Source organism: Cupressus sempervirens, chromosome 1 (assembly GCF_028749045.1).
Source record: "Cupressus sempervirens isolate cs-2001-9-10 chromosome 1, ASM2874904v1, whole genome shotgun sequence".
In the NCBI taxonomy this organism is placed as follows: domain Eukaryota; kingdom Viridiplantae; phylum Streptophyta; class Pinopsida; order Cupressales; family Cupressaceae; genus Cupressus; species Cupressus sempervirens.
The window spans coordinates 552,044,127-552,065,528 of NC_143118.1; positions in this window are offsets into that span (position 1 = coordinate 552,044,127).

Sequence of the window (21,402 nt, forward strand, 5' to 3'; positions counted from 1 at the left end):
GCAAGCATGGAGAACCAACATCTTCCAACTGATTACCTCAAGATAGATGGAGATGATGAGCAAGTATTTTTTATTGCTCAATGTCGACCATCGGCCCAACGTCAAGGTATGCCTCAGGACCCTTTTCAAAATTCAAATTCATATGGTAATCAATGGAAAAATCATAATCCTCAAGGTCCTCCACAATATCAACCCAATTGGAATAATGTTGGGCAAAACAATCTGCAAGAACCCCAATGACCTCAGAATTCCCAACCATCCTGGTCTAACCAACAAAGTAACAAATGGAAAAACAAACAGAACTACTGGAAAAACTAGCAGAACCAATGGCAACCACACCAAGGGAATTGGCAGCCTATGAAGCAATGGAGGGGATCTCAACAGTGGCCCAACCAAAATACCAATACTCCACAATTACCACCTCTAGTTCAATAAGCTACTTTAATGCCACCACTTACAAATCCTGGACCTTAAAAGCAAACATAATTACCTACACAACCTTAGCCAAATCCAAATAGCCAATAGCCACAGCAACCCATGTATAGTGTTGATGCTCAGCAATATCCTGCTTACACTCTAAATGTTGTAGATATACATCTAAGATCTGGTATAACTTTACTAGTGCCTAAACTACCCCTTATAACTGAAATACCAGATCCTCCTATAACATTAGAATGCTTAGTTGCTGAAATGATTGATCAAACTAATGTCACCATGTCAACCCAAGCTCAACCAATAGTGGAACCTCCTTTTCCAGAAAATTTTATACAAAGAAAACCCATACAAGTAGAGGAACAACCTTTTGATATTATTGATCAGTTAAAGAACATACATGTCCAAATACCCCTATTCTAAGCCATTAAATATGTTCCAATCTATGGAAAATCTATTAGAGATGCTTGCCTAAAGAAGCCTCGAAGGAAGAAAAAGGACCCCACCACAGTTCATGTTGTGGAACAATTGGCTAACATTATGTTAGGAAAATTGATCACACCAAAATATTCTGATTCAGGTAGTCCAATAGTGAATGTCAGTATAAATGGTCAGTCTGTTAAGAATGCCTTGATAGATCTTGGTGCTGCTATAAATGTCATGACCAAGGACACTATGAAGAAGTTGAAAATAGAGGGATTAAGGGCTACTCCAACAATTTTGCAACTTGCAGATAGTTCTATTTTCACCCCTGATGTGATGATAGAAAACATAGTTGTAACCTTAGATTCTCTAGAATATCCTGCAGACTTCATGATTCTATCCCCCAAAGTTAATCTATCTAGTTACCCTATCATCCTAGGTTGACCATGGTTAGCCACAGCTAATGAAAACATAAGTTGTAGATCAGGGAATATGACCATATCTAATGGCCAAGCAACAAAGAAATTTGATTTATATCCTCCAGCACAACCATTACCAGATTTGAGCACATCTATTTGGCCATATTTAGGGGATGAAGAAGAAGAGTTAAATTCTATAGTATAGCTCATGATGTTGCATAGACAATCATTTTTAAAGCTGTAAGAGGAAGATTCAGTACTCCAGAGTATTCTTACTAATAGTTGTGTGGTGGAAAAAGATGTATCTAAAAGTTCTATGTTGGAATTGATCACATATGAGGAATGTGACAAGAATTGTACTCTGATCAAAGAACCTAACATTCTTCATCCACTCCTACCATGTGAATTAGAAGCAAGTCCAATTGCTAAAGCTTCTATGATAGAGTCTACCACTACTGTTGAACTGTCTAAAGGTCATAATCTCCACGTCAATCCCAAATTAACACCCACACAAATGGAATAGTTAAAAGAATTGCTTCAAAGGCATGAAAAGGCCTTTGCATGGGACTATATTGATATGAAAGGGTTGAGTCCTACATTGTGCACCCATAGGATATACATTAATGAAGGTTGTCTACCACTCCGTCAACCTCAGAGAAGGATAAATCCAAGCCTTAGAGAAATAGTTAAAACTAAACTGCAAAAATTGCTTGATGTTGGTTTTATTTATCCTATATCTAATAGTAGATGGGTGTCACCCCTAGTCATAATGCCTAAAAAGGGAGGAAAATGGAGAATTTGTGTAGATTACAGAGAATTGAACAAGGCCACCAAAAAGGATCACTTTCCTTTACCATTTATAGACCAACTTCTGGACACTCTAGCTAGAAAGAAGTATTTCTCTTTTCTAGATGGGTATAGTGGTTATAATTAAATTAGTATTGCTCTTGAAGATCAAGACAAAACCATATTTACATGTCCATGGGGTACTTTTGCATACTATGTTTTACCATTTGGTCTATGTAATGCTCCTACAACATTCCAACGAGTTGTTATTAGCATCTTTGTTGATATATCACATGATTGTATGGAAATATATATGGATGATTTCACAACATTTGGAGTCACTTTTGAGGAAGCAATGATGAATCTTGAAAAGGTTTTGGTAAGGTGTCAAGAACATAATTTGGCACTTAATAGTGAAAAATGTTTCATGCTCATGCAGGAAGGTGTAGTCCTTGGTCATTTCATATCAACTACAGGAATACAAGTGGATCTAGCTAAGATAGAGGTAATATAAATATTGCCCATACCTACAAAATCAAAAGATGTAAGATCTTTTCTAGGTCATGCTGGATATTATAGATTTCATAAGAGATTTCAGCAAAATAGCTAGTCCCTTGTATAAGTTACTCACAAAATAAGTTGAATTTAGTTGGACATCCAAATGTGATGAAGCCTTCTTGCAGCTTAAGAAACTTCTGAGTACAGCTCCAATTTTACAAGGCCCTGGTTGGAATTTACCTTGTCATATATATACAGATGCTTCTAATTATGCTATAGGTGCAGTTCTAGCATAGCAATCTCAAAATCTTGAAAATACAATATATTACATCAACAAGAGCCTTCATGGATCAAAATTAAAGTACACAGTGATAGAAAAAGAATTGCTAGCAGTAGTTTATGCCCTAAAAAAATTTTGGCATTACATAATTGGCTATTCCATATTTTTTCATACTGATCATGTAGCTATTAAATATCTCATAAACAAACTTGCTATAACAAGCAAGTTAGCAAGATGGTTATTGTTATTGCAAGAATTTAATATAACTATTGTTGATAAGCCTAGAAGAGCCAATGTTGTAGCTAATTATTTATCAAGAATCCATCATGATGATACTAACACTACTTTGGTAGATGATGCATTTCTAGATGGGCATTTATTTTATATTGTTGTTCAAACTCCATGGTATGCAAACATTGCTAATTACATTGCAGCTAATAAAATACCAAAACATTTTTCTTACAAAGAAAAGAAGTTGATTGTAGAGAAAAGTTTCCATTTCTCTTGGATAGATAATCTCTTGTTTTACACTAGACCTGATCAAGTTATGAGAAGATGTGTGAGACAGGATTAGACATATGACATTCTACATGCATGTCATAATGAACCATGTGGAGGACATTTTGTAGCAAAAAGGACAGCCTTGAAAATCTTGACAATTGGTTATTATTGACCTACACTTCACAAAGATGCAGTTAACTATACACGAAAGTGTGATAAGTGTCAAAGGATGGGACAACCAACAAGAATAGATGAAATGCCTCTTAACCCACAGATGGTGTTAACACCATTTGACAAATGGGGAATGGACTTCATTGGACCAATTGATCCTTCATCTAATGGGAAATCCTATATTCTTGTGTGCACTTATTACCTAACAAAATGGGTTGAAGTTAAGGCTATGAAGCATGCTCGTCATGAAAAAGTTGTTGAATTTATGTATGAATTTTTTTTTACCCACTATGGTGTACCCAAAGAGCTAGTCACTAACTATGGTGCATAATTTACCTCTAATCTGATTTTAGAATTGATGAAATAGTATAACATAAGGCACCGAAAATCTAGTTCTTATCACCCTCAAGCTAATGGACAAGTAGAGGTCACAAATCATAAGCTGGAAAACATCCTAACAAAAAAAATTCATCTACACCGTAGGGATTGGACCAGTAGATTACAAGAAGCTATTTGGTCCTACAAAACAACATGGAAGACTACTATAGGATTCACACCATTTGAGCTTCTGTATGGGAAAGTAGCAATGCTCCCTATTGAATTTGAACATAAAACTTTGAGAATTACGTTGGAATTAGACATTGAACTTCCTATAGCACAAAGAGAATGTCTTTTGCATCTTAACTCTTTAGATGAGATGCGCAAAGTTTCTTTGGAGCGTACTAAAATTATATAGAAACAAAGAAAACAATGGCATGACTCTCACATTATTAGTAAAAAAATTTAAGTTGGTGACTGGGCACTACTATATGATTCCAGATTTAAAGGTATGCCAGGAAAGCTGCAGACAAGATGGCTAGGTCCATATGAAATTAGTCATGTCTTTGATAATGGAGATGTTCAATTAACTACCATTGATCCAATGCCTTTTAAATTGTTAGTCAATGGTCACAGACTCAAGTTATATAAACAGCCCCAAACCAAAGATGACTTCCTATAGCATTTCCAGCAGCCAAATTCAAATACAAATGAGGTAGCTCTTCCTGTAGCCGAAGGTGTCAACCTTCCACCTATTTCTCTTCAACAGTAATTTCTTTGTGCATGTTCATAATAAAAACTTTATGCCCACATAAAGTTCCACATTTTTTTCTATTCACTTTCTCATTCCATCTCATTTCTTTACCTTCCACCCATCCACCTCATCTCATTTCTTTACCTTCCATCCACCCACTTTCCATGTCATCATTTTATAATGCTTTCAATAAACCCTGTGAGACACTGACGGATGTTGTCACTGTTGATATCACTTCCGCCACCTTTTTGGTATGTGCGATGATCAAGTGACAGGTATAAGGTTTTCAAATTATAATTTAGTTATAGTTTGCAAATTTTGTTAATTATATTTAATATTGCATTCTTTATATTATAGCGGCATTATGCCAATTTCCATACCCCGTACTAGGTCTGACAAGTGTGGACACTTGTCCTCATTTCGTAGGGGGCAAGGAAGGTCGCTAAAACTGAATGACTGCATTTATTCATTAAAAAAATTCCAAATCTTCATATTTCCTTAAGTACACAAGTGTTTAGGTGCCGTACCCCTTAATTTTGAATGATTTTATTGTCAAGTTGTGATGTGACTTGTGTTTAAACTTTAAGTGATTTGAACCCATTTTCGGATGATTTTTGCACACTTCTATGATTTACTCCCATTAAAAGCTATATTATTGTTCATAATGAATCATTATGACATTAATTAACTGTTAATTGAAGCATGAAAATGGTCTCAAAAGAGGCCTGAATTTGTAAGAGGGAAATAGTGAAACAGTGTAGACAGTGAAAGTATTAGAGAAGAATGGGTAGACAATTGCAGAGGCAAGAACCAGTGGAGCATACCATTTTGCTCTCAGATGTAGAAGTTGTGAGGAGATTTAATGCATGTGGCTAGTTAGGGTACTTTTTAAGTTTGACTACATATGATGAAGAAGCAACCACAAAATTCACAAGGATATTTGATGAAGGGGAAGCTTCTATATGGGGCTTAACAATGGTTGCTACAGAGGAACACATAACTAGGTTATCGACGATAGGAGAACATTATCCCAACACTCATGATGCAAGATCAGCCACAGCTCAGTTTGTCATACCAACTGACCGTTAGATAGACATTACCAAGCAAGGTTGTAAGAGAATGTCTCTTCTGCCACCATACAATGAACTAGCCATGCACATTATTAGGTACCTCACATGTGAAGGTATATTTTCATATTTACATGCATATCATTTTAAATTGCTCATTTGTATAAGGCATAATCATCTAGTTAATGTTCCCAATTTCTTGTACAATATGTTGTGTATTAATACGAAAGAAATTCAAAAAGAAAAAGATAATTTCATCACCCATCATGCCTTAATTAAATTACTCATAGAAAGGTCACTTAGGGATGTTTCTCCCCTGTCATGGATGTAATTTGTCCAAGCTAAAACCTTACAACCCCAGGCTGCCCTTCGTGAATAGCCTAGTGAAGAGAATGTAGTTCCCACTAATGAACTTGTTGAACAAAGCACTCAAGAGGCTGAAGCCAAAAATGTACAAGAAAATGTGCAAGGCAATGTACAAGAAAATGTCCAAGAAAATGTGCAAGAGACTATGCCTTCACTTGTTCAAGAAACCTAGAAACCTACCTTTAGTCAATCTAAGAGAAAACAAAAATTGCAAGAAGAAATCTGTGTTCTAGCAAAAGAAGAGCCAAACCCTACAATTGTGAGGCAAAAGAGAACTAAGAAGGGTCCTGCAGTAGTTACTCTTACAGTAGAGACACCAAAAGTAAGAGGTAGGTAGAAGGTTGCGATACACCCCTATAAGAAGAAGTCCTAGAATGAGAGGACAAATTTCCAAAGAATCCCCCTCATCCAAGCCATCCACTAAAGAATCCCCTCTATAAATTGTTTATGATCACTCTCCTACTCACCTTGAAATTGAAAACATTCTTGAAAACCCTAATGAGGAATGTAGGGTTGAGGTTAATGAAAATCCAAATGATACCCCAACAAGCCAACCAAGTACTTCAATAAGTAAAGCTAAAACAGTTCCTAAGCAAATTGATCCAAACACTGCCCTAGTTCCCTATAAATCAACATGGTTTATTTATATTGTAGAACAATTATAGAGGGAATAGTGAAAAAGGAAAATAAACCATGAAGAAGACAATGGTTCCATTACCATGCAAAAGCTCTTTTTTCAATTGTTTGGACAACATATGTTTGCTAAGGCCTTATGGAAAGAGGAGAAGAAAAGAATGAAGAAAGGCATAGTGTCTTTGAGTGTAGAAATTACAGATTTCAAAGAGAAATTGGCAAATTAAAAACAAAGGATGGATCATGCCCTCAAATTGGCTAATCAAGCACTTGCTTGTAGATCACCGCCACAAATTTATGCTCTCTATTTAAAAGAATAATTTCTCCTATTCCAACTCATTCTAACCCTTAAGACTATAAATGCAGAATTTAAATTGGCCTAGGAATTCTATGGTTTATATCAGACTTTTCCATCCTGGCAGCAAAATTTGCTTTGTGAATTATATGTGCATAATTTTGTTATCCGTTCATAAACCCAATGGAACCCTTTACTCTATATAGGGGATATACATTTAAGAGTTTTGATGTCCTAGATGTCTAATGAAGCAAACTATGATGGGCATCTGAATAATTATAGAGACAAGGAAAGGACAGAATCCTTGCCATTAAGAGTGGAAAGTAGTAAACCAAAAGAAGTTCTTAGGGACTGGTTCAGGTTAACTTATGGGGATAAGAACAAGGGAGTAAGAGATAGAATCTTTGTGACCAGAGCCAAGGCCTATGCTAATTATGAGAACTTGCCCTACTTTTCTTTCCAAAGAGCTATGACTAGTGCTAGAAGTAGATGGGCCAGATTACCTAAGTCACTTAAAGAGTTAGAGCCACATAGTCCCATCAACTTGGAAGTTGCCCTTCACCGAGCTCCAAAGTATCTGGAGTTAGGAAAACAAGCTAGACCCAAATTATGGTGCCCACTCACTATGCAACCTCTAATGCTCATGTGGCCTTTATATGACATTAATGCTGACAGACTTAACAAGGTGCAGGAGGACAACAGAATGGAAGTTTGGGAAAGAACACAAGGATTTTATTATACCTTCAAGAGCAACAAGAAAAGAAGAGTAGAAGTGAGGGAATTTAGGTCACTAACTAGTAAATTCCATGCTTGAGGACAAGCATTAGTTTACCAAGGGGCAGATGATGAGGCTAAATATTACCTCTATTTCATGATAGTTTTTAAACACTTTGTTAAATAATCTATTTCATTTTCATCAAGACATTTTTGAACCTATGTTTACCTAAACCAATGATTAACCTATGGGTAGATAGTATGTCATCTTTTGCCAATATCATATATATAATGCAGTATTTCATATAATTATCAAAATGTGTGTTCTTACATTTGAATTTAATTTGAAAATGCTTATTTACAATTATCTCTGCATTATAACTAACATGTTAGCAATAAAGCTGAAGATGATTGGAAGAATTCAAAGATGAACGTTGAAGACAACCAATAGCATTCAAGGAGAAAAGAACGTTGAGATGTAGCCATGGTGGAGAAAAGTCATAATGGTTCTAAAGGATGTGAGAGCATGTATGGAGGAGCTATGAAGACTTACTGCATTCTCTACATTTATTATTATGGAAAGCAGTTGTTTGGACTTTATTATTCCTGCCTCGAGCCATTATCTCTTCTTCCCACCTTGAGTTGTTATTTTCCTTCTTTCTCTCATGTGGGTTTATAGCTAAGTTGTTTACTTTTCTATTTCAAAATAGACGTCAATCTCCTATATATAGGGATCACACCAAGTGTGTTGTTTTAGCTAGTTAGTTAGAAAAAGAAAGTTTATGAGAATAGACTATTAACTTTTGCAGTGAGTTATTTTCACAATTCTATGTATTGTTTCCATGTAATGAATTTTTGAAATGTAATGAAATAGCTTTTGGCTTCTTTTCTATATTAGTAGATTAGAAGAAGCCAACCAAGGGGGGCCACTTGGGAGGTGGATTAGATTAGGATAGTATAGGTTTATTTCCAAGCATTTTTAATATCTCAAGTAGAAGTTGTAAGTTTCTTCCTGTAGCATCATACTATGTGAATGTTCCTGCAGTATTTGTGAGAACAGTTATAGTGGATGAACTGAGTTGGAATTTATGATTAGCCTTTCATTGTATTTCCAATATTCATAGAGTTAAGTGTGTTAGTTTCCTATAGCAATAGTGTAAGTTCTTTTCTTTGCATTTTACTTTCCTGCAGCATAAGCATAGTGACTCATTAAGAGACCTAGTGCACATATTGTGACAACCATTTCAAGTATACGTCCCTGAGTTGACAAGGTTAAATACACCTCATAGTAGGAAAAAATAATCCTTAGATTGAATACATTATTCCTAAGCATGGCCTAGAGCATGATTATTATATACCTATTGTGAGGCGGGTCAATTCACATACCAGAAAAGGTGAAACAAAGAACTTTGCATATCCTACCTGGTAAGAATTAGTGTTTTGTTGATCTGAGATAGAGTTAATGTAGTAGATAATACTCTGACTAATTTAGAACTGGTAGCAGCAAGGTTGGATGACAGGATCAAGCCCAAAAATTCATTGAAGATGATGAATTAATCAAATCTACTAAGTTTAAGAGCTCCCTCTACAAGATTAAACAAAGTGAGTTGGTACTAAAAATGAAACCAAGGGAGTCAGATGAGGAAAAGCAAGAATTTATTGACAAATTTCATGCCTATGGTCCAGAAAGTGAGGTAATGACTCTTGAGGAGGCTAGAGATTTAGTGCAGAGAAGTGGTATGCTTATAGTGCCTAACTGAGATGTAGAGCAAGCTTTCATGCTTGACTTGATTAGAAGACAAGAAAATGCAATATCATATGAGGCATATGGTGTTGGTGGGCTATAAAGGGGATTAGGTTTCAACATTGATTCCAAATTTTTAGTAGTATGGAGCATGGCTCCTACAAAAAAGAAGCCTAAGCTAATGGATTTGTAGAGTACATATCAGGGCAATATGATAGTATGGACTTTACAAGGTACCTCAGGTACATAAATCTCCAAGGCCATGAAACACTTCTCATTCATGAATGAGGCTAAGGTGGAGGAGATAGAAACAATATTGTCTAAGGCCTTCCATGATTATATAGATGCCAGGAAGCTTTATGAGGAAGAGCTCATAAAGAGCCATGTGTACAAATAGAGAATAAAAGAGCTAGAGGCTAGGGTTCAAAGGCTAGAAGCTGAAGTTGCATCCTTGAGATAGAAACTACCTAATGTAGAGCAATTGGCTAGTGTGATGCAAAATAAAGAGCAAAGTGTCCAAGAATAACCAGCAAAGGTCACAGTGGAAACTAATACATAGACAAAGGAGCAAGAAACAGAGGAAAAAAAGCCTAAAAGAATGAGCATTGATGCTCCATCCCCATAGCAAGGTGATGAGGTAAGGACAAGGATTCTTAAAAGTATGATAGGCCACAGAGTGCAAAATCTGAAAACTATGTCTCAATAGACTCATGCTCTATTTATTTCTCCACGAGATGCTAAGCATGTTTGCAATGAAGCACTTGCATGGATATCACCCAATTTTAATCTTTATGGGCCATACACTCAATTTTGGAGAGGTTAATTATGTTGATGGAAAAGAAGTTGGATCTACTTGATAAAATTATCACAGTAAAGGAGGGCCTAGAAGTAGTAAAAGAATTAGTAGACTTATTTACTGGCAAATTACAAAGTATACATGGAAAGATGAAAGTCTTATCATCAAGGATTCAGCCCTGTATTCCACCAATTTTGGATGTTGATAGTAAATTGCAAGACTGGCAAGAGCAGTTAGATTCTTTTGATTTAGTACTCACTTAAGTAGACAACATCAATTTTTGAAGATAGTAGTGATATTCCTTTTAATAAACTAATATATTCTTTATTTTAGGTTGAAATAGACTTAAATAAGTTGTCAATAGAATCAAGGGCCATAACTAATGTCAGGTGGAATAAGGAAAAAAAGGAATTAGATGAAGTTAAAGGCATTGAGTGACCCTCGAAGAGGGAGATATATGTCTGGGAAGTGGTGGGAGAGATTAAGGCTCTATCGGTAGGAGGTAGTTGAAGATTTACACACTAAAGACAGTACAAGACAAAAGTGATTAAAGTTAAAGCTGCTGCAGTAAATTTTCACTTGTTGACTTTGCAACTACCTTCCTATTTTTGGTTTGAATGCAAATAATTTTTTAATTGTAACTTTCAGACATATCTTGCTTCTTTTTTTTCCATTAGGGTTTTGACATTTTTCCTCCCATCTGAAGCTTGTTACAATCCTTCTATATAAGGATTTCTGAGATGTGGAGTAGAGGTCTGAAGTCTGTATAATTTAGTGTTTTATGTTATTCATAGTTGGTCCAATTTTTGTCAATTGTATGAGTGTATTCAGTCTTGCAAATCTGAGAATACAGTGAACATTGAGTGATTTAGTTTGTCAAGTTCTAAGCTATACTTTGAGTTTATATCAGTACTATAATTGTTTTCAAAGGAAATTAATACAAAAAGTAAGTTTTGTATGTCTGTGTCTCTGAGTTTTGTCTCCATTCTTATATATCTATAATCTTGGGATTGAAATGAAAAAAATTCTTTCATTTTAATGTAGCTTGGATGAGTTGTATATCTTTTATTGATCGCTTTTAATTCAAAGAGTTAAGTAAATGCTTTCAATAATTGATAGGGTTTCTAGATATATGGGAAGGATATCGTAAGAATGAAATTTAGAGTTAACTGTTGACAAATTTAGTTGCAAGTCAATTAAATAGGCCTAGAGTTACTAATTTTGACTCTGTATAACAATGGATAAAGCACTGGTCAATTAATTTAGTTTCAAGATGATATGTTCATATGGTTGCACAATGCATATATCAATCAAAAATAAATTTTCCATTTAAGTAACAAAGAACTAAAATTGTTTGTCAACACTTATTTGTAATAGCTTTCCTTTTGAGTTATAACTAGCTATTGTAATCAAGGTGTCTATTGCAAATCTAAGAAGAATATTGACCATTATCTACTATAGGAGATAAATTTTAAAGAAGAAGTATCAGTGAGCAAGTCTCTGAAGAGTATATCAAAATAACCAATTGTATTCAAATCCCTGAGGTGCACTTTCCTTGGCCCTACAAATCCCAAAGTGTAGAGAGCCCTTTGTACTCTATTTAAGTTAGTCCAGAGTTGAGATTAATCCTCTTGAATATGGGATTTAGCTAGTCCTTAGGCTTGCTTCCATCTACAGCATCCTAGTATTGGGTTTAGAAGAACCTGGTAGTTCCTAACAAAAACACCAACACATCTACTGCAACATAACATTGTTCCTTTTCCTTTTCCTTGAATCTTCTGATCTTTTCCTTTCTCTCACCATTAGGACATCTAGCACCAATATGTTCTATGTTATTTCATTAGAAACACTTCACTGGTAACTTTCCTTTTTTCTTACTGGTACATCTAGGGAATTTGTTTGCAAGTAGTACTTCAAGTTCTTCTTATTTTCTTTCTTCTTCAAAAAGAGATTCAAGTACTCTAACAAAATCATATCATACTAGTTGATTCAAGACTTGTCTCTTTCTTCGTCTTCATTGAAGCCATAGACAGATAGACTATGAAAGATACTTCAACTTTAGGAATATTATTATCATAGTTACTTAATTTAGAAGTAGCAAGCTTACCAATTCATCCATGTTCTCAACTCACAAATGATAAAACCCCTAATGGCATAAATTATTAATAAGGTTCTCAACATGTTAGTTGTCACATCCTCTTCTTCAATGTTACCACCAACACTTTTGATAGCATTAGGTACTTCCTTTATCCTTTGTCCATATTGAGGAATGTTCTCTCCTTCCACCATTTTCATGTTATCATATTTTCCCTTAAGATTGTCTACCTTGTCTTTTTGCACATGCTTGTCTCCACCATAGATTAATTTCAGATTTTCCCAAACCTAATAAGCAATCTCAATCTATGTATGTCATAGTATTCAATATCAAATAGATTACTTACTATAGCTTTCAATTCTTGTTTTTTCTCCTAATGCTCCTTTAATTGGTCTACAGTAAGAGTTCCAATGTGAACAACATATTTAGTTTCAACATGATTCCAAAATAGTGACCCCATACCTTTTAGATAAATCTTCATCTGGTCACTCCAAATTGTGTATCTCTCTTGTTAACTTAGGAACTTCCTTCTTCATCATTAGATATTTTACCTGAGTTTTTAGAATTACAACAAAGAGGACCAAGGCTCTTATACCAATTATTAGCATTATAAGATCTAAAATTAATTGGGGGGAGGGGGTCAATTAGTAATCTACCAAATTAAGTCTTTCCATTAACCATTCAAAAATGTTCATCCATATTTAAGTTTTTCTATAATAAACAATGAACCACATGAAACAATCCAAATATGCAATACATGAACACAATTATTATGTTAACATAAAAACCCTTGCTCAAAGGGAAAAATCATAGTGGGAATTAGTACCCACAATTATTTGCACTCTTGGGATGTATGTCTAGTTAAATGTCCAGTCCTATTAGGAGCTTTACAAATGCTCTATTAAGATTCACCTAGTTAAAGGATTTACCTCTGGCCCTAGTAGGAGCTTTACCCCATTAGGAGTTACTTGGTTAAGGAACTTAGAACCCTTATTAGGGAGCCACACAGTTAAGGGGTGTATCATCTTAAATTGGAAGCACTCCAATTTAATGAAGGTTTATCACCTATTTAATGCGAGATCATTAATCTCCCTCTCTCTTTCATTTCTACTTTCCTTTTCTATCTTTTCTCTTAGGTAGAATTGGGGTAAAACCTAATAGATCCTCTTTAAAGCTCCTATTTTCATGGTCATAAGCTTGAGGTAGGATCTATTTCCCCAAGGTCCTTCCTTTCCATCCACCTCTCCACTTGGAATCAACTCTTGGCACTGACATAGAATTTCCTCAAAAGTTTGGGTATGATTTTCAGATTTTGAGACATGTTTTGGGGTCCCCAGATTGTCCCTAAGATTTTTGCACCTGACAATTAGGGGCACATTGCACCCCTGATGCTTTAGGGGCATATTTTACCCCTAATGGGATAATATGGGGTACAATGCACCCCTAATGATGCCCTGTTTTGGCCCATTTTCTTTGGGTCCTATTTTTTCAGATGATCGAGTATTAACTTCTAGGATAGTCAGTTAATTCTGATCTATATATAAACCCTTCCATTTTCTCCATTTCTCAATCCACAATCATTACACAAGATCATATCACAACATCTTGCTCTCAAATATTCAAGCATCCACAAGCTCTAGCATTCAAGCATTCAAGTTTCAACATTCAAGGATTCAAGTTTCAAGCCTTCAAACATCTATTCAAGCATTCTATCAAAGATTAGGGATTCAAGAAATCAAGAAATTGAAGGAATTTATCTTCAAGATCTTATTCAATCTATTAAATATCCTTTTGCACATATTCTACATCCATTCATCTTCATCTTATTGGTTCAAATCTATTGGTGAAGTCAAGCACATTGTATTCAATTCAAGAGATATGGCTTTGTAAGGTGAATTCATGCATTTACTTTACATTCATGTTATTTCAATCATTTTAGTTTAAGGTTAATTCCTAAACTAGGGTTTGACTGGGTAAAACCCCCATCAACAACAAAATCCCTTTTTATTACAAGTTGTGGATGTTAAAATGATGAACAGGTTCTAGATCGAAATACCCCTCTCAGATTTCTTCAAACTACAAAATTAGAATTAGCATCAAACACAGTCAATTAGGGTTTCAATGCACCCATGATGCACCAGTTTTCCTTTGTAAGATCATTGAAAGATTTTTGGATTTCATCTATTGTGCAGTTTCAGACCTAGATCTAAAGATTTCCTCCCATTTGGTCAATACAACAAGCACAAACAGATTTCAAAGGTGAGCCCCTTCTCTCCCTTTGTCATTTCAACATATCTTACATCTATCTTATACATACACATTAAGGGCCTTTAAGGAATTAGACATTTTCCGCCTATTCTTATTAGACCTAGGTTGTATTAGTGCTCCTGGTTCTCTTGGTTAGCACTAATCTCTCTAGACCTAGTCATTTAGAATTGGGATTGAAAGGTTTCTCTTCCTTATATTTCCCTCTTCTATAACACACACTTGCAAATTTAAGTAGGTTATGTGATGAACTTAGGTTTTACATCCTTGATTCAAATTTCCTACCCTACATTTATCCTGACTTATGGCACTTCCATTTATGATTTGGTGTTAATTCTTTCATTCAACATTATCATTTATCTATCTTTGCATGTTTCATATTCTATTTGTTTGGAGTGCATATCATAAGGTTAGATCTCTTAATATCTTCTTGCTTTGTTTGGTGTATGAGCTTTACTACTTTTAGTCCTACTTATAGCATTTCTATTAGGAGAAGTCGTAGACTCATGGCTCTTTTTTATCTAGATTCTTCTTCTCCTCTTCTTCAAAACATTGGTGACCCTATATTTTCTCATGATCTTAATCCCTTTATGGAGAATGACTCTTCCAACTCATCTCATGATGAGGATGTAGCTTTGAGAATTCCTCCTAAACAAGTTGATAAGCTTGCTACTAAGATTGATAAAATGCATGATTGGCTTTTACAAGAAAACCACAATAGTAAAACTATTGGTGCTTTTGATGTTCTTAAAAAAGTGATTTGTAATTATGAACATGGTTTAATATTTTGCATGGTTTTACTCACCTTGTCCATACTCATGTTAAGTCCTTGAATCAAGTTGCTTCTAAAGTAGGGATGGCTCCTCTTGTTTCTAATCTTGAGCCGACTTTTCCTATCCTTGTGCCTATTTATAGCATTTCCACTTATGCTCCTCCTATTATGACTACATATATTTAGGTATATTATCCTCTTGGTAGTCTTCTTGTCCCTTCTTTGCATGTGATTGTTTTGAATATTCCATTGTCAACTTCACATCCTTCATATAACATTCTTCCTTTCACTTATCCTAACCCTTCTACTATGGTCCCCAATGTTCTACCTATAGTTTCTTCCATTCCAACTAATTCATAAACTTTTCCTTGTCTGTCGAATATGCCTATTCCATGATTCCACTATCCTTAGTTTGGCTCAGACAGTGTCTTCTTTGTAGCAACATCTTGCTTCTTTCACTCAATCTAAGTTCAATGTTCCTACATGTGATATGGGCAGTCCCTTATCTTTTGACATTATCTGTACTTCTTCTCCTTTACAAGATGATATGCCTCATCTTGACACTTAAAATGGTAAAGGTGATCCTGTGACACATCTTAAGACTTTCCAAGTTCTATGTAGTGACTATGCTCATGACCATAAGATTTTATCTAAGTTGTTTGCTTGTACTTTTTGTGACAAATCTTTGCAATGGTATTTCTCTTTTATACCTTTTCTATTAATTCTTTTCATAAACTTGACAATGCCTTCATATAATAGTTTCTGAATAATACTAGTCCTTCTATATTTGTGACTGATTTGATGCATTATAAACAAGGTCCTAAGGAGAAAGCGACTAATTTTATTGGAAGATTTAAGCATTTGCATGATCAAATTTCTTATCATGTGCCTGATATTGATATACAACATATGTTCATTGTGAATTTATAAAAAGACATTAGAGATAAGATTCTTCTTACTAAGTTTATCTTTTTTCACAGCTTTGTGTAGCTCTTCATCATTATCAATTACAAGTGAGTCAGTTTGAGAGCACCACTCCAATGGCTCATGTACTTGTTGATAAGAGTGATGTCACACCTAATTCTAACTAATTCCACAAATCTAAAAACTAAATCAAGATCAAAAAAACCACAAATACAACAGATGATTAAGTAGCCTCTACCTCTCGAAGTGCCACTACTTCTTCCTCCATTTTTCAGATGAATCGTAAGTTTACTCCTCTCTTCGAGTCTCTACTTTCTATTATGACTAGGTTGGTTAGTGCTCATATAATCACACTTCCTCCTATTAAATCACTTTTTCCTTCTACCACATCAAGTCCACACTTTAATCCTCAATATTTTTGTCAATTTCATCACCAACCTAGACATGATATTGAATCTTGTTATTCTTTGAAACATAAGATTTTGGATTTGATTGATGTTGATGCTTTATTTTTTGAGGGTCAAGATAATGGGAATAAATATATGGCACCTCCTAATAAAAATCTTCAAATCTACACTAATCCTTTACCTCAACACACTATAAATACTATTGTTCAACATCGTTCTTCTTGTATTCCTCCTGAAGTGAATGTTGCTTATGATACCTTGTGGCATGAGAATGATAATAATGTTAATATTGTGGAACATGTAGTTCAATCTCTGCCTCCACCTAAGGAAGACATTCTTGTATATCTAATGATCAACCTAAACTAAAATTTAAGCATACTAGATCCCTTACTATCTCATTTACTGATGTTGATAAGTTTAAGACTCTAGATGGTCCTCTTTATATTGCTACTCGGATTGCTAAATTTGCTTCTTATATGTATCTTGTTGATCCTACTTCATGGTTAACATCATCACAAAAGAACACTTTTATAATAAAGGGAAACAATGTGACTTATATGACTCAACTAATAGTTGGATTCAGAATTTTAATGGTTTCTCGTATCCTCTGCATGGTTCCATCTCTTTTCCTATTGAGCTCTATGGTAATGTGGTGAATATCAACTTTCTCTTCATTCCTACTTCCAAATAGTTTCAAATAAATCTTGGTTTACCTTGGTTGACTTCCATGCAAGCTATTACTTTTTCTAATTATCAATGTATTAAATTTTCTTATGATGGTGAGATTAAGAAGATCAATCATAGTCTTTACATCCTTCTAGACCTCAATATTGTGCTACTCTTGACTTCTTTTGGCCCTCTCTTTCTATGACTCCTACTACTCATCTAAACTATATGTTCTATTTGTATCAAGAATATAAATGTCAAAATATTGTCAAGTAAGCCTTGTGATCTTTTTCCTACAAATTAAATGCCTATCTCTTTTGATTCTTCTATTTCTAATAATCAACCACCTCTTGTATCTATGATTTGTCCTAGTGTGGTTCCTTCTTCTAGTATGGTTCCTCCTAGTGTGGTCCATTCTTATAAATCTTAGCTTTCTTTAGTTCCTCCTCTTGTGCCATCAAAAGGTAAGGAACCCATGGTTTTTTATCCTCCTTCTGTTGACATCACAATCAAGTTTGTTATTAGTGACACACACTTATTAAGATTGTAAGTATCTACTGAGCTTATTGTATAGTTAATAATGTTAACCAAGCATTTTAGGCTTTACCAATTTCTACAATTACTACTGAGCTCAAGGAATAGTATTCAGTTTGTGCCAAGCAATTTCCACCATAATGGTGATTAGCAGTGTAAACCAAGCTTCTTAGTGTTTACCGAGTTACTCAATGTAAATTGAGTTGTGCAGAGCTTACCAAGTTCACAATTATAGTGATGTGAATCCAGTATTGACCGAGCCACTCAATGTTAACCAAGTGATTCAATTTATACTAAGCTCATTGTGATAGCATTGACTGAGCTACGTAGTGCGAATCAAGTGATTCAGTTTATATGTTAAGTTTTGCAATAGTCACTAAGTCACCAGTGTAGACTGAGTTTAGACTACTTGGAAGTGATCAATATGGACTAAGCTTCTACATCTACTAAATGCATGATGATGTCAAGCATGGACAGTGGATGTCAAGTATCAAAACCTCACCAAGCTAGTCTTCAAAACTCAAGTTCGTATAGTTGGGCCGACTTTGTGCATTTTGTGTAAACTTGTATTGTAGCCGACTTTATTGAATTGTAATTTGGATTGGTATATATGTAATGTATTGTATCACATCCAAAGACATGAAATAATATTAAATGTAACCAACAGAGAAGAGAAGAACTATGAAGTAAAAAGACTATAACGATATAAGGAGCAGTAAAGATTTATCTATCACAACAAGCTAATCATTACACTCAAAGGTGTTTCATTTAGCAAACCAAGGTATAGGTCAAAGATCAACCACTATTTCATCCTAACAAGTGGATTAGTTAAATCCTTTCACAAGGTAGACTTAATAGTCTTTTGTGAATCTCTTTACCAAGTGCATACTTCATTATATATTTGTAAATCCTTTTGCAAGATGGACTTAGCAATTTTTATTGCTCCTAACAGGGCAGATCATCAGAAGTGATCATTGTAAGCCTTAATAGGCCAACTTTATACTGTAGTACTAAAGCTTGTGGGTATCATCCCCACCTTAGTTTTACTTTCTATTTGGAAGGTTTTTGGGTCACCATATTTTGTGTCAAAAGTGTTATGATGTTTTAATGCTTTCAATTTTTCATGTATGCAATTAGACTAGAATTCACATAAAGGATTAATTGGTGAAATAAGATTAAGTTTTATAATTTACTGATTCACCCATCCCCTCTTAGTAACTTAGCCTATCATTTATATTTCCAAAACCTTCGTCTTCTCAAAAAATCTCTAATAAAACTAAGTGTAACTGACATGCTCGATAACTTTGAAAGAATCGTCAAGCTTGTGCTAAAGATCATATGAATGCTTCTCACTAGCCCATGTTTTTTGAAGAGGTTAATGATATATATTTTCTATTTTGGATTCTATTACTATTAATTTAGATGATGAGGATACTTTAGATGATGAACATGAGATTATAGATATTGATGTTGATTTTCCTAAAATGCTTTCTATACAACTTACACTTATATCTACACCTGAGCATAGTGACCCTCCTGAGAGTTCTTCTTTGGATTTAGCTATTATTCCTACTATATTTGACATAGCTCTTCTTGTAACTTTCCCACCTTCTCTTATTACTACTAACTAAGATAGAGGAGAAGGGTGACATGATTGAAGTGAGTGCTCTAACAAAGTAGCTATTTGTGTGTTTGTTTGTTGTTATGTGCTTCCCATGTATTGTGTTTTCTAAATTTACATTCAAATTTCTTTAAATGACCCTTGTTGCTTCATTAGCACAAGGTGATAAAGAAATTGTCCCATCATGACATTCTTCTATCTGTCATTATATGTTATGTTGTATATCTACTATTGTTTGCACTTGTATCCTTGTGTTGTCTGCTTGGATTTGTGGCATGGTAGCACCAATTATTTTTGGTCTCCATAATAGGGGTCTAAAATGAATCTTATTCATAACTCTTATGTATATTTCTTCCATTGTGTTGTATTTCTACTTCCTTGGGGGATGATGACATGTTATACTTGATATTCATACTGACCCTAGAGTTAGTAGACCCCTTTTGTCCTCTTGCATGTTATGTTTTCACTTCCCTTGATTTGTCCATTGTTGGGGGCATCTCATAGTGGAGTCATCCTTTACTGATTGTACGTATACTTTGATAAATCCATTTTCTCTATTAAAGTGCTAAAAATTACTTTAACATGTGGGCATATGCTCTGCTCATTCTTACATTCCAATCATGGGGTAATGAATAAATTTTTTTAGTCTAGCTTGGGGTACTCTATCCTTAGTTGCTTAGTATACTTCCTAAGATAGCATCAAATCTATGAATTACTACTTCATCCTCTTTCAATTCACAAATTTCATGGATTTCTTTATGAATTATGCACAATCCTAAAGAATGGAATATTTATGCACACATTCAATCTAGGAAGTGAGCATCGTTGTTACTTGGTCTCTTTTTCCTTCACATGATCTCATCTATGGGCCATGCATAAAATTTTTCTAAAGTCCCATATATGGGTAATACATCCTTACTAAACCTTACCATGGTGATATGTAGAATGTTGATTTATGGGTGGGTCTTCTGATGAGTTGACTAGTGGGTTACTACTGTATTAGACTATTTCAATGTCATCTTTTGCAATGGTTATTTTCAAAGTAGGGTGGGCACTCTACTTGGTGAGATAATCACTCTTTCTTTTCATTCAAAAATCTCTCTCTCATTATAATTTAGGAATTAGCAAAGTCTCAATCCCTTGAGGGCTTGATTCTTTCTCTCCTAGATCTTAAAAAGAGTATCTTATACCTTGTGCTCTACTTTACTAAGAGTTTGGATCGAGTCCATTCTCTCGCTAAAGTGGCTAAATGTACCATCTTAAATTGGAAGAACTCCAATGTAATGAAGGTATGCCACCTATTTAATACAAGATCGTCAATCTCCCTTTCTCTTTAATTTCTTCTTTCCATTTCCATCATTTCTCCTAGGTGAAATTGGAATAAAACCTAATAGATCCTCTTTAAAGATCTTTTTTTCATGGTGATAAGCTTGAGGTAGGATCTATTTCCCCTAGGTCCTTCCTTTCCATCCACCTCTCCACTTGGAATCAACTTGTGAAACTAAAATATTGCCTAGGCATGATTTTTGGATTCTGAGACCTATATTGGGGTCCCCAAATTGTCCCTAGAGTTTGTGTACTTGACAATCAAGGGCACATTGCAATCCTGATGCTTCAAGGGCATACTGCACCCTTGATGGGCTAATTAGGGGTGTAATGTTCTCCTAATAAGGCCCTATTTTGGCTCCTTTTCTTTGGGTCCTACATTTAAATGATTAGGTGTTAACTTCTAAGATAGTCGTCCTATGAGAGTTAATTAATTTTGATCTCTATATAAACCCTTCCATTTTCTCCATTTATTAATCCACAATAATAACACAAGATCACATCACAATATCTTTCTCTCAAATATTCAAGCACCCACATGCTCTAGCATTCAAGCATTCAAGTTCCAAGCCTTCAAACATTATACTGAATATCA